The sequence below is a fragment of the Urocitellus parryii genome, chromosome 4, assembly GCF_045843805.1.
Source record: "Urocitellus parryii isolate mUroPar1 chromosome 4, mUroPar1.hap1, whole genome shotgun sequence".
NCBI lineage: Eukaryota > Metazoa > Chordata > Mammalia > Rodentia > Sciuridae > Urocitellus > Urocitellus parryii.
In genome coordinates, this window is record NC_135534.1 from 139,376,173 (window position 1) to 139,391,436 (window position 15,264).

Genomic DNA, 15,264 nt, shown 5'->3' on the forward strand with positions numbered 1-15,264 from the left:
CCAGTACATGATTCACCTTGATAATATGAAAATTGGTGATTTTCTAGTTCAATATAATACAATATTTCTGCTTATTACCCACCTCAAACTTGTACAGTCTGTTTTTTTCTGTTTTGCTTCATTTTTACAAAGGAACATATAGGTTTTATAAAAACGTAATGTTTTCACTAATGTATGCATTGGTCACAGTTCTAGTAAGTCACCCAGAGACAGAGCTCTATGACTTGCCTTGGTTAAAAAATGAAAAGTACACCATTCCTTAAAAAACAAAGTCTAAATTGGACTCAGTAGTTCACATCTATAATCCCAGCTACTTGGGAGGCTGATGCAGACAGATTAGTTAAGGCTAGCCTGGACAACTTACTGAGAGCATATCTCAAAATTAAAAATTTTTTTAAGGGTTCAGTGGTAGAGCACCTATGTATCTATTCCCCAGCCTCACTCTTACCCTACCCCCCCCCACAGTCTATTAACTTACTATAATATATTAATTTTACTAATTTTTATATAATGTGAAATGATATAAATCCAAAAAAGCAAAGATGACAATGTTACCATGAGCGGATGAAACAACCCCTGGTTTTATTTCTGCTTTAGCACTGTCAGAGGTTATTATTCAGAAGCTGATAGGCATATGGAAAAGGCAATGCATGCCAAGAGTGTAAATTCCACTCACAAAGCAGATTATTATAAAAGCATTCAAACAGTATTTTCATAAAAATTTTTAGGATATGCAAAAATGTTATCACTCAACATCAGCCTCAGGATGTGAAAATAAATGTTCTTTTGTTCACAGTGGACATACGCCTTCTGTTGCTAGCGGTAACTGGATCTACCCAGGACAAAGAGTTTTGTCACTACTGAGAATTTGCAGTAATGAAGGCAGACACTTTTAAGAAGATATTCTCCATTCTACAATAGGTCATGCTTTCTTATTTGCAATTAATGCCACCACCAAGCTTCAAAGAATTCCTGAGGAAGGCATTTTAATATCAGATTAGCCTTGGAACAGAATCTTATCAGTATGTACAATAGAGAAAGAGCTGAGGAAAAATAGCAAATGCTAACCCCCAGACTACTCTGCAACACAACTAACCAAAGCATTTAAAAAAACAAATGCACAATTTATTATGCTGTTTTGTAATGATTGATTCATTGAAACATAATTAAATAAAGTAGGAAACACTACTAAATGAACAAAAATATAAGGGCATTTTTCAATAGGTTCATACGTTAAATAAAAGCAGCAAAATCAAATGTCCCTAGCCATGGAGATGAGAAAGAACTGTTTTCTATAATTTCCAAGTGACAGAAAAAGCCAGGCTGGAGTCGTGGACCATCTTCTCCGGTACAAACAGAGTAAAACTTTAAAATTCATAAAAAAAAAAGACATCCCTGTGGTGTCATGTAGAAATAACTAAGAAAGAACTGTGATTTCTAAGTGGTACAAGAAGTATATTGCGGGAACAGCCCATGCTCTCTGCTTGAGTTAACATTCCAAAGTGATACTGCTCTGGGCATGATCATCATCGCCATATTCTCATTACTGCCTTCCCCGCCTGATAGCACTCTTTTGTCTGGCCAAGAAAAAGTCATTTTTATGCTCATTGGAATAATAACTGTTTTGTTCTTTATTCAAACCTTCAGCTAAGGCATCATCAGCATCAAGCAATGAATAGCAGCACTGTGACTGGGAGATTTAAGACTCCATTAAAATCCTCAGAACAAGCTTGATTGGAATGGAATAGTATTTTGCCTGAAAAGTACGTATCAACATTGGTCTGCATTTCCTTCAACTCAAAGCAATGCTGAAGAAACAAGCTAAAAACTTTTTCCAAGGCAAAAGCCTGTGCAAAAGATAAACTCAGCTGTAGATTGTCTTTCCTTTCTTGGACAATTTTTAAGATGGCCTATTGCCATCCCTTCTTTTAGCAATCCCTATTAGCTTATTTCTAATCACATGACCCCCTCATGCTTTGGCTGCTTTCCAAAGCCTATTGATCTTATGGTTTAAAAATAATCCTCTCTCCTGGGATGATGGGAGGTCAGCGAAACCAGAGGAGAGGGAAATCTGTCAAGATGTTGGAGGCAGCAAAGCAAAACTGCACTGAAGGAGAATAGGCAGTGGGAGCAAGTGAACCGTTTCACCCAGCTTTCCTACTCCCCGGTTTATAACCCAAAGGACTCAATGTTCAATATTTTTAAAATATCCCAGGTTAACAAAAATCAGGCCACTTTCAGTTATTTGTACTACCAATACTCCAACTGAGAATTTGAAGGTTAGTAACTAGAAAATATGAATAAAATAAAGGTACTTTTTATCTTAAGATGGTGTGTTACAAAGTAAAATGTCCTCATTCTATATATAAATTAACAAAATAAAAGTATAAAGAAGTTATAAGACACTTAACACAACAAAACCATAAAATCTCTCCTGTCAGGGCAGGGGAGAGAGAGAGAGAGAGAGAGAGAAAGAGAGAGAGAGAGAGAGAGAGAGAGAGAGAGAGAGAGAGAGAGAGAGGAAAACAGGTCAGTAAAACTATATAAAATAAGTGACAATTTTTTAAAAAATTTTCTTTAAAATATAGGATCCTTAAGAATAGACACTATGAAAATTTTATGCTCTCAAAATTCTAGGTCTGTGGATGCCAAGTAACCATCAAATTTCTGATTTTTTTTTATTATAACGTTAATTCTGATAGTGATCCAGATTGTGATACGGGGAAAATTGTGTGTGTGTGTGTGTGTGTGTGTATGCCAAGAATAGCATTTAGATTCTTTGCTTTTTAAAAAGCTAAACAAAAAAGTAAACCAATCCCAATTTCAAAAGGAATGGATGAAGTTATCCCTAAAGAAGAATGGTCCAACAATGAACCTCTTGAATGCCGAGATGGTCACCAAACAATAGTGAGATATGATCTCCCCTTAGGGAATGGCCAAAATTTCTGTTTCCTTCAGTTATCCTAACACTGTTGGTGGATGTGAGGACCAGGACAGAAGACATTGGCTACAAAATGGAATAATAATAATGGGCTGTTATTCTTCCTCCTTCAGGTTAATATCTATGCAAGACCATGAATCTGGCTCACATTAACAAAGCAGCTTCCTTTATTTTTGCTACTTTTAAGTAAGGACCAGAAGATGCCCATGACCTTCATATATAATAATTCTAAGTCTTTCAAATGATGGAATTAAGCAGGATATTTTGGAAGACTTTGAATGAAGAACCATTTAATTATCAATCAAATATTTGAATAAACCTGTAAATTAGTTAAGACACTTAAAAAATTCTCAGGAATGGGAAACATGGAATGAGATTACACTTAAATATAATCAAAGTGGCTGGGAAAAATATGTAATACAACACAGCTAGCCTGATATTCCCTTTATGTGTGCCAGTAACTTTCTTAAGACCAGTTTTAAGAAGACCATGGAGGGGGCTGGGATGTGGCTCAAGCGGTAGCGCGCTCGCCTGGCATGCGTGCGGCCCGGGTTCGATCCTCAGCACCACATACCAACAAAGATGTTGTGTCCGCCGAGAACTAAAAAATAAATATTAAAAATTCAAAAAAAAAAAAAAAAAAAAAAGAAGACCATGGAGTTCATGTGTTCAAGAACACCCTAATGGAAACTTGTTTAATAAATGCCAAGAAAACCAGCCTTATTTTCAAATATTAATATGTCTTGGAGATATGAAATATTTATTTTAAGTTTCTGTGATCTGAAAATTACAAAGAGAATAAAAATTTAGGTTTTTTGTTAAGACTCAACCACCCAATAGAAAGAGGCAGGCAAAAAATATAACTATTATAGTTGTAGTCATTCTTCTGTGATTTTCCTTCTTGATTTCCCTTCATTTTTGAGACTCTGAGGCCCCGAAGAAGTCAAGAATAAAACACAGTTTATGGTTGCTTTATTAAAAACACAATGTGAATTATTGTAGTTGCCAAATGGAACAGAATGAAATCTACAGAGAAACACATTTTACAATGAGGTTGCAGACAGAAGATGGCTAACTCTTATAACAGAGAGAAGAAAAAAGAAATTCACTTAAAACAAAGATACCCTTTCTATCTTTTTAGAATGAAAATACACACACACACACACACACACACACACACGGGGAAATAAGGGATGCACACAGAATTTTCTTGCACTTTTTCTTTTTGCTTATATTGTACAATAAATTATAATTAAACCCAGGCTGAGCAAAGTGAGTAGCTGGTATGCTTCCAAATTCTCCCACCCATGAGCTAGAAGAGCAAATATGAAATGCTGAAGCACAGTTCTTCAAGTGGCGAATTATAGGCTGGAATATTTGTGAGAAACTGCAATTATATATTTCACGACACCATCTGTCTACAAAAAGAACAAAAAACGTTCTTATTCTATGTGGTTTGGACAGTTGGCTTTTAAAAAAACTATATATATTCAATAAATAAATAGTTATTTACAAAGGCATTTAGGGTTCTCTGAAGTTACAAAGAAGTAAATGGTGAGTCTTTCTTTCTTTGCATTTATATTATTTGGGGGAGGAAACATTTTTTATTTAACCATGCTATCATAATACATACTCAAAGTGTGTGCTCTCACATTTCAATTTCCACCAAAAAGGCCAACCACTGTAAATAAGTGTGGTGGAACCAAAATATAATCCCTCGTGCTGCATTTTTGTGGCTAAAACCTATTCTAGTAATAGCACACCAAAATAACAACCAGATGAAAATACAAATGTGTATTATAAACCCTTAGTATCCATGCTTTTTTTCTTGGCTTACTCAGAACAAAAAGAAATCTTTCTGTTCTCCATAGCATCCCTGCAATAGACTAAGTGATGAAGAAGAATGGTTGTCAGGGTCCATGGATAAACAAACAAAATGAAAACACAAAAAAACACTACAGAATTGTGAGGCAGTAAAAGCAGCCATTGTTCAGGGGCATAAAGTATCACAGAGAGGCTGGCTAAACTCTGAGGCATCTTTACCCTTCCTCTGCAGAGCTGCTTTTGGTCCCACCAGAGATGGTAATTAATGCTCATTAGCATACATTAGCAAATGTTAATCAGTGTCTTCTAGAGAACAAAAGACAGTGGGGGCAGGGAAAAGTCACAATTAAAGGCTTAGTGGTGAGGAAGGTGTTGCCCCATGGAGATGCAGATGGAAGACACAGGACTGGGATATGTAGTTTCCTGGAATTTGGAAGTTCTGTCTTTCTGATAAATGGTAACAGCTCTGAGAAAGATAAAATAATATAGTTCATTTTTTTTTCCTAAAAATAGAAATAAACAGGAAAAGAAAAATCAAGTCCTAAACTGAAATGAATATTTTTTTTTTCCTGTCCTTTAGTTGTTTGGGGAATCATACTTGGTAGGATTTGCTACCCAACTAGGAGAATCACTGAACACAGTAATCATCACTTAATAAAAAGGAATCTAAATGCTAGGTATCCTCAAAATTTATAAGAATTATGACCATCCATCCATCCCAATTTTTTTTCCCACAGACTTAACTTATAATGTTCAGTAAGACTAAACCAGTAAGTAATTTCTAAATGGTCTGTAATGTAATTAAAATAGTTGACATAGAATGCAGTATACATATTAATTTCTATCCCAGGGGAAGCTAGTGGCATCTGAGTATTCTACTTAGCATTTCACAATGTTAGAAAGGAGACTGAACCTCTGAAAAGCTAGTCAGAAACACTTCAGCCATCTCTATCCCAGCTTAACATCAAATGATTTCATAATTGAAATAATGCCAATTAGAAATAAATTTTATGAATTAAATGTGACCAAAACAGGTAGTTTGGGTAAAAATATTTTTTCTGCCCTATGTCCTTAGCAGTACATATACTAACTTTGACATCCTTTTGGAATAGTAGGTACTCTGGACCTAGGAGTCCCAAACATTAAGTGCTTTGTTTTGCACTTAATGAAGGAATTTGTTTTCTAATAAAACTGTTATGATGGAGATGTATTATTCCCACTTTCCAGATGGGGAATCAAAGAGCTAGAGCGTATAAGTGGGTAGATAGCCTCGGTTCACACAGACAGTAAATGACAGATTTGTCACCCAAAACCCAGTACCAAGGCCCACTGATTTTATATCTGATAGGGAATATACAGGTGTGAGCATTAGGAACATAACATTGAGGGAATAATTCTACAAAAAAACTGGGCCCACTGTTCTGGTCCCCAGGTTTTCTTTTTTAAAGAGATTTACCTGCAGCCCTGCCTGACTTAAGTCAACAGGCTATACATTCCTCAGCAAACAACCTGTTATCTGCAGGAGAAATGCAGGCCCCAAATGCCAATAAAAAGAACACAAGCAGCTCTGAAGGGGACTGAGAGGATTTTTGTGACCCTAACATAGACCAGAACTCAGGGAGATAAAGATAATTCCCTCTAACCATAAAATCTGTAGAAACAGGCTCCAATTAGATCCAGTCAGCATGGACCAAAATGACCTAGAGTTGTCAAGTGCTATACGAACTTGAAAGTTTGTCATTCTGCTGACAAAAGCCAGGAGTGTTCCAGTGTGGAACACTCTGGAAACTCTCTGGAAATGTTAGGGAACAGACAGATGAGGATAGTGAGAACATGAGGTTAAGAGAATAATCCTACCAAGTGGGCCCACTGTGCTGACTGCTACATGCTTTCTTATCCAAGAAGCAACTTACCTATAGCCCTGCCTGGCTTCAGTGAACAAGATATGTCACATTCCTCAGCAAACTACCTGTTTGCTACAGGAGAAATGCAGGCCCAAAACAATGTTGATAAGAGGAACCCAAGTTTCCTTGAAAAGGAAGACTTTTGTGACCAGATCCTGAAACTCTGCAAGATAAGGATAATTCCTCCTAACCATAAAATCTGTAAGAATAGACATTTAAGAATCCATGTAGAACCAGTCAGCATGGGCCAAGATAACCTAGAGTTGCCATGGCACTGAAGACTTGAAAGTCCGATGTCACCCTGATGTCAGTCAAAAGTCAAGAGGTAGACCTGGACAACACTCTCTGGGAACTTCTCTGAGATCCCCAATAAAATTGGAGTTCAGAAGAGGCACATTGTCCCTCTCCTCTCTGAGAGGGTCCACTCTCGCCCTTGAGAGAGTCCCTTTCCCCTTTCCTATCTCTCCAATAAACTTATTCCTATTACTCTGAGTGACATGTTTGAAATCTGACTTGGTTGCAAGAAACAGGGTTTGAAGAGGGGGTTTTCACATTGCCTCAGTTTCTCAAATTGCCACAGCTCTGTAACACTGGAATCCCAAATAAAACTGGAAGGCAGGAAGTGTGTGCCTTCCCCCTCTTCTCTGATAAGACCCCCTCTCTCCCTTGAAAGTGTCCCCTTTTCCCTTTCCTATCCTGTTTTAATAACTCATGACTGTTTCTCTGAGCAATATGTCTGAAGTATTTCTGGCATGATTGCACATTGACTATATGCAGTGGGATACATCCTGGAGAATGATTTTCCTAGGGCAAGAAGGGATAGTCAGTGTTCCAGGAAAGAAGAGATGATAACTTGCTTGCAGTGTTCACAGTGGTTACTATGAAAAACAGATCAAGAATATTGTTACAAACTGGGTGTTAATTTTATATCCTGCTACTTTGCTGAATTCATTTATGAGTTCTAGAAGCTTTCTGCCAATTCACAATAGCTAAGCTATGGAACCAACCTAGATGCCCTTCAACAGATGAATGGATGAAGAAAATGTGGTATTTATATACAATGGAAAATTACTCAGCATAAAGAAGAATGAAATTATGGCATATGCCAGTAAATATGTGGAACTGGAGACTATCATGCTCAGTGAAATAATCCGATCCCCCCAAAAATACAAAGATCTAATATTCTTTCTGATATGTGGATGATTATACACAACAAAGGTGGAGGAGGGAAGAATAGAAGTTTATCTGAGCAGACAAAGGGAATGAAGGTAAGGAAGGGAGAATTGAAATAGGAAAAATAGTAGAATGAATCAGACAGAGCTTTCCTATGTAGATATATGAATACATGACCAATGAATTTCCTTATCATGTACAACTGCAAGAATAGTATCCTAATTAGAAGCAGTTATACTCCATATATGTATAATATGTCAAAATACACTCTACTGTCATGTATATCTAAAAAGAACAAGTAAAAAAGCAAAAACAAAAGTTTAGTAATATAAAACACAAAAATGGGGGGAGAGATTGGAGAAAGATGGTGGAATGGAGGGGTCGCTTCACTGGTAGAACAGTGGCTTGAACCAAGAAAAACAGGCAGGTGAAAAGCAACAAGGTGAGTGAATGATGAAGAATTAGGGGGAGACTTTACTGGAACTTAATAATGGACACTGAAAACACATTGGGAACTCAAGAGATCTTGTACAATAAAATAAGAGAGAAAGATCCCAGCCGCACAGCTGCAATACTGGATAGAGGCACAAATCAGAACAGTCCCTATGTGAATACAGTAAAGCAATAAGGGAATTAAAGGAACTGCTATTATCAGGAAAACTGAAGCACGTTGTGGTACAGAGAGCTTGTAGATAAGAGACACAGCTCAAAAAACAAAACAAAGCAGTAAACTATACTGCACAGCATCTGTGTGAGGGAGGGAAGCCAGCATCTTTCTCAGTGGCATGCATGGCATGCATGGAGGACAGTGGAAGGAACCATTCTTCAGTGGCAGCACAGGGGCCAGCAGCTGGGAAAGCTGATTACTGGCAGACCGTAATCTGGCCCCCAAAATGAGCCAGGCAAACATAGGTTACATGACAGAGAGTGTGCCTAAGTGACCAGGAGAAAATCAAGTGTGGAGACATGTTTACACAGGGGAATGCTGGTCATGGAAACCCACCTAGTTTTCCCCTTCAATCTATCTGCTTGCAGGATGGGCTGGAAAAATAGTACCTGACCAGGAATGTGAAAGGTTTGGAGTGGGAGAGATTATGTCTGGAGACTGAATCAGACACCAGGAATTATGGGATCCACAGATGAAGTAGTGGGCTACGAACAGGCTCCTACTCCACACAGGTGGAACCCAAAGGAGATTCCCGGGGTGCAGTCTACCAATGTGGACTGGCAATTGCTGGACCTTGGAAGTATGCTGACTTAAAGTCTCCAAACCAATAAGCACCGAGCAAAGAGACCAGACATACCTAAACCTACATTCCACCTTCAGGAGTTCCAACTCCAGGACTAATCCTTTCACTCTAGCAACCCCAACCATACTGAGGGTGGTGCTAGCATAAAACCTCCAGATAACACCATCTAACTGCTGAGAAGGGAAGCTGAGAAACTTCTAAACTCTAATGGAAAAAAATATTAATTTTTTATTGAGATCTTTTTTTTTTCTTCTCTCACATTTCTACCATTATTGTAACCAAGAATTTTTCATTCAGCAGTTTATTGAGGACTGGGATGTCTGAATAGTATATTAGAGTTTTTGTGTATTCTTTAATTTTTACTTTTTTCTTTTTCTTTTTAATTTTTTCTTTTTTTAATTTTTACGTTACATATAATTTTACTCTTACTTGCCTGTTTCTCTAGATTCCCTCTCTTTTCTCCTACTAATAGCCAACCTCTTTTAATTCTTTTTTCACTCTTTCTGTAATTTTTTACTACCATCTTCTCTCTTACTTCCTCATAAACATCACATCCTACACTACTTCTGTTCTCTCTTTGTCCACCAATTAAAATTATAAGACCTTTTCAAATTTACTATTTATATTATAGACAATAATTGAACAGATCACTTCTGATTAATGCAACAAAACTGTGAATGTTGTAATAGGAGCTATTTGGTTTAAGGCTGTATATTGTTTGCATTGGGTGTTGTTATTATTTGTTTCCCTTTTGAAGGCAAGCTACTGAAAACCTTCAGGGACACTATAAGTCTACAGGTAGAAACTGTGCTGTCTCAGATCTCCACTGCTAGATGGGCAGACACACAGACAATATGAAAAAACAAGCACCGCAAACAAACCAAGATGCTCCAATAATGGAATCCACTGACAACACAGTAGAATATATGTCAGAGAAGTTTAGATTATGCATAGTTAAGTGGATCCACGATGTACCAAAGATGTAAGGAATAAAATTAGAGATAAATTTCAGGAGGTAAAAGATCACTTCAATAAAGAGATAGAGATTATGAAAAAAATCAAGCAGAAATCCTTGAAATGAAGGAATCAATAAACCAAATTAAAAATTCAATGGGAAGCAACAACAACATACTAGAACACTTGAAAGACAAAACCTCAGGCAATGAAGACCAAAATATATAATCTTGAAAATAACATTGACCATCTAAAGATGGTAAAAAGCCATAAACAAAATTTCCAAGAACTATGGGATAACATGAGAAGACCAAATTTAAAATTTATCAGACTATATGAAGACATAAAAGATAAGCCAAAGGAATGCACAATCTTTTCAATAAAATAATATCAGAAATTTTCCCAAACCTAAAGAATGAAATGGAAAATCAAATACAAGAAGCTTACAGGACCCCAAATGTACAAAATTGCAACAGACTGACACCAAGACACATTATAATGAAAATACCTAACATACAGAATAAGAATAGAATTTTAAAGGCTATGAGAGAAAAATATCAGTTCATACACAGTGGGGAAACCAATATGGATCTCAACTGATTTCTCAACCCAGATCTTCAAAGGTAGGAGGTCTAGAATAATATATACCAAGCACTTAAAGAAAATAGTTGCCAACCAAAAATTCTGTATCCAGCAAAATTAAGTTTTGTATTTTAAGATGAAATAAAAACCTTCCATGATAAACAAAAATTAGAACAATTCACAACAAGAAAGCCTGCACTACAGAACATTTTGAACAAAAGATTTCATGAAGATGAAATTTTTTAAAAAAGTAAAAACCAGTAAAGAGAGGAACTACACTAAAGGAATAGTAAAACAAAGGAGAAACCAATTCAAATTAAAAACTAGAAATAAACCAAAATGATTGGGAATACAAATCATATCTCAATAATAACCTTGAATGTTAATGGCCTAAAATAATCAATCAGAATACACAGATCAGCAGATTGGATTAAAAAAAAGACCCAAAAGTATGCTGTCTCCAAGAGGCTCACTTCATAGGCAAAGACATCACAGACTAAAGGATGGGAAAAAAAAAAAAAAAAAAAACATCATTCACATGGATCACATAAATAAGCAGGGGTTTCTATTCTCATATCAGATAAAGTAGACTTCAAGCCAAAGTTAATCAGAAGGGACAAAGAAGGACATTTCATACTGCTTAAGAGAATTATACAGCAACAAGACATAATAATCATAAATATTGATGCCCCATATAATGGATCACCTATGTACATCAAACAAAACCTTTTCAATTTCCAGAATCCAATAGACCACAACAAAATAACATACCTCTCTCACTACTGAATAGATCCTCCAAACAAAAACTAAACAAAGAAACTAGAAATAATACAATCAATAATTTAGAGTTAACAGACACATATAAAATATTTCATCTATCAATGACAAATATTTTCTTCTCAGCAGCATGAGGATCTTTCTCTAAAATAGACCATATCTTTCAGGGCATGGTGGAGCATGCCTGTAATCCCAGTGGCTCTGGAGGTTAAATCAGGAGGACTGTGAGTTCAAAGCCACCCTCAGCATCTTAGGGAGGCCCTAAAGCAACTCAGTGAGACCCTGTCTCTAAATAAAGTATAAAAAAGGGCTGGCAATGTGGCTCAGTGTTGAGTGCCTTGGATTCACTCTCCAGTACCAAAATAAAATAAGGTAAAATAAAATAGACTATATCTTATGCCACAAAGCAACTCTTTTTTTTTTTTTTTTTTTTTTTAAAGAGAGAGTGAGAGAGGAGAGAGAGAGAGAGAGAATTTTTAATATTTATTTTTTAGTTCTCGGCAGACACAACATCTTTGTTGGTATGTGGTGCTGAGGATCGAACCCGGGTCGCACGCATACAAGGCGAGCGCGCTACCGCTCGAGCCACATCCCCAGCCCCACACAAAGCAACTCTTAGCAAATACAAGAAGAAGAAGAAGAAGAAGAAGAAGAAGAAGAAGAAGAAGAGGAGGAGGAGGAGGAGAAAGGGGAGGGGGAGGGGGAGGAGGAGATACCATCTTACATTCTATCAGATCATAATGGATTGAAATTAGAAATCAATGATAAAATAAAAAATAGAAGCTATTCTAACACCTAGAGACTAAATAGTACACTAGTGAATGACAAATGGATAGAAGGAAAAATCATGGATGCAATAAAAAAATACTTAGAAGTAAAGGGGAATAGTGATTGCACATATCAAAGTCTTTGGGTTACTATGAAGGCAATGCTAAGAGGAAAGTTCATTGCATTGAGTTTATTCATTAAAAAACAAAAAGTCAATGAATAATACCAACATAACATCTCAAAGCCTTAGAAAAATAAAAATAAATCAACACCAAAAGCAATAGAAGACAGGAAATAATTAAAATCAGAGCTGAAATCAATGAAATTGAAACAAAAGAAACAATCCAAAAAATTAATTAAAAAGTTGGTTCTTTGAAAAAAATGAATAAATTGATAAACCCTTAACCACACTAATGAAGAGAAAGACAGAGAAAACTCAAATTACTAAAATTCATGGTGAAAAAGGAAATATTTGGACATTACTAAAATACAGAAGATAATCAGAAACTAATTTGAAAATTTATACTGTAATAGAATAGAAAATCTTAGACATCAGCAAATTTCTAGAGACATATGACCTACACAAACTGTATCAAGAGAACATACCCAATTTATAAAAATCAATTTCAAGCAATGACATTAAAGATGCCATGCCATCAAAAGCCTAACAACTAAGAAAAGCCCATGACCAGACATATTTCAGCTCAGTTCTACAAGACCTTGAAAGAAGAATTAATACCAATAATCCTCAAATTATACTATGAAATAGAAAATGAGGGAACACTTCCAAACTCATTCTATGAGGCTAGTATCACCCTGATATATAAGCTAGACAAAGACATATCAAGGAAAAAAAATTTTATTTTTTATTTTTATTTTTTTTTAAAGAGAGAGTGAGAGAGGAGAGAGAGAGAGAGAGAGAGAGAGAGAGAGAGAGAATTTTTAACATTTATTTTTTAGTTCTCGGCGGACACAACATCTTTGTTGGTATGTGGTGCTAAGGATCGAACCCGGGTCGCACGCATGCCAGGCGAGCGCGCTACCGCTGAGCCACATCTCCAGCCCAAGGAAAGAAAATTTTAGACCAATATCCCTAATGAACATAATTGCAAAAATTCTCAATGAAATTCTGACAAATCACATACAAAAACATATTAAAAAGATAGTGCACCACAATCAAGTGGGACCCAGGGATGCAAGGTTTGTTCAACAAATGGAAATCAATGAATGTAATTCATCACATCAATAGACTTAAAGACAAGAATCATATGATTATCTGAATAGATGCAGAAAAAGCATTTATATTTAACAAAAAAAGCATTTATATTTAATAAACTACAGCCCCACTTTTTGTTCCAAACACTACAAAAACTAAGGATAGCAGGAACATACCTCAATGTTGTAAAAGCTATCTATGCTAAACTCAAGGTCAACATCATTATAAATGGAGAAAAAATGAAAGCATTCCCTCTGAGAACTGTAAAAAGACAATGTTGCCCTCTTTCACCATTTTATTGAACATTGTCCTTGAAACTAGCCAGAACAATTCGACAGACAAAATTCAAGGGATACATATAGGAAAAGAAAAACTTAAACTATCCCTATTTGCTGATGACATGATTCTATATTTAGAAGGAAGAACCAAAAATTTCTACCAGAAATCTTCTAGAACTAGTAAATGAATTTATCAAAGTAGTAGGATATAAAATTAACACTCAGGATTCAATTCATTCCTATACATCAGTGATAAACCTACTAAAAGTGAAATTAGAAAAACTATCCTATTCATAATAGCCTCAAAAAATATTGACAATCAATTTAACCAAAGAAATGAAAACTACAGACCACTAAAGAAATTGAAGAAGACCTTAGAAGATGGAAAGATCTTTCATGTTCTTGGATAGACAGAATTAAAATTTTCAAAATGGTCATATTACAAAAAACATTACACAGATTTAATGTAATTCCTATTAAAATCCCATTGACATTCTTAATAGAAATAGAAAAAGCAATCATGAAATTCATTTGGAAAAATATGAGGCCTAGAATAGCCAAAGCAATGCTCAGCAAGAAAACTGAAGCAGGAGGCATCAAAATCCCAGATCTTAAATTATACTACAGAGCTATAATAACAAAAATGCCATGGTTTTGGCACCAATCCAGACATGTAGACCAATAGTACAGAATAGAATACATAGAGACAAACCTACATAAATACAGTTATCTCATACAAGACAAAGGCGCCATAAACATACACTGGAGAAAAGATAGCCTCTTCAACAAATGGTTCTAGGAAAACTGGAAATCCATATGTAGCAAAATGAAATTGAAATTCCTATCTCTAACCCTGCCCAAAACTCAACTCAAAGTGGATCAAGAACCTAGGCACCAGAACAGAAACTCTATGCCTAATAGAAGAAAACATCCACCATATTGGCTTAGGAACTGACTTCCTTTAACAAGACTCCTGAAGAGCAAGAAGTAAAAGTAAGAATTAACAAATGGCATGGAATCACACTAAAAAGCTTCTTATCAGCAAAGGAAATAATCAAAAATATAAAGAGAGAGCCTGTAGAATGGCATAAAATCTTTACCATATGTACCTCTCATTGAGCATTAATCTCCAGGATATATAAAGAACCCAAAAAACTTAACACCAAAAAACCAAACAAGCCAATCAATAAATGGACTAAGGAACTGAAAAGCAAAACAATAAATATGATCAGTCAACAAATATATGAAAAAATGTTCAACATCACACTAGCAATTAGAGAAATGCGAATTAAAACTACACTGAGATTTCACTCTAGTCAGAATGGCAATTATCTCAAGAACACAACAACAATAAATTTTGGTGAGGATGTGGGGGAAAAGGTCGCTCATACACTGCTGGTGGGACTGAAAATTGGTGCAACCACTCTGGAAAGCAGTATGGAGATTCCTTAGAAAACTTGGAATGAAACCACCATTTGACCCAGCTATCCCACTCCTGAGTCTATACCCAAAGGACTTAAAATCAACATACTACAGTGACACAGCCACATCAATGTTTATAGCAGCTCTTTTCACAATAGCTAAATTATGGAAGCAA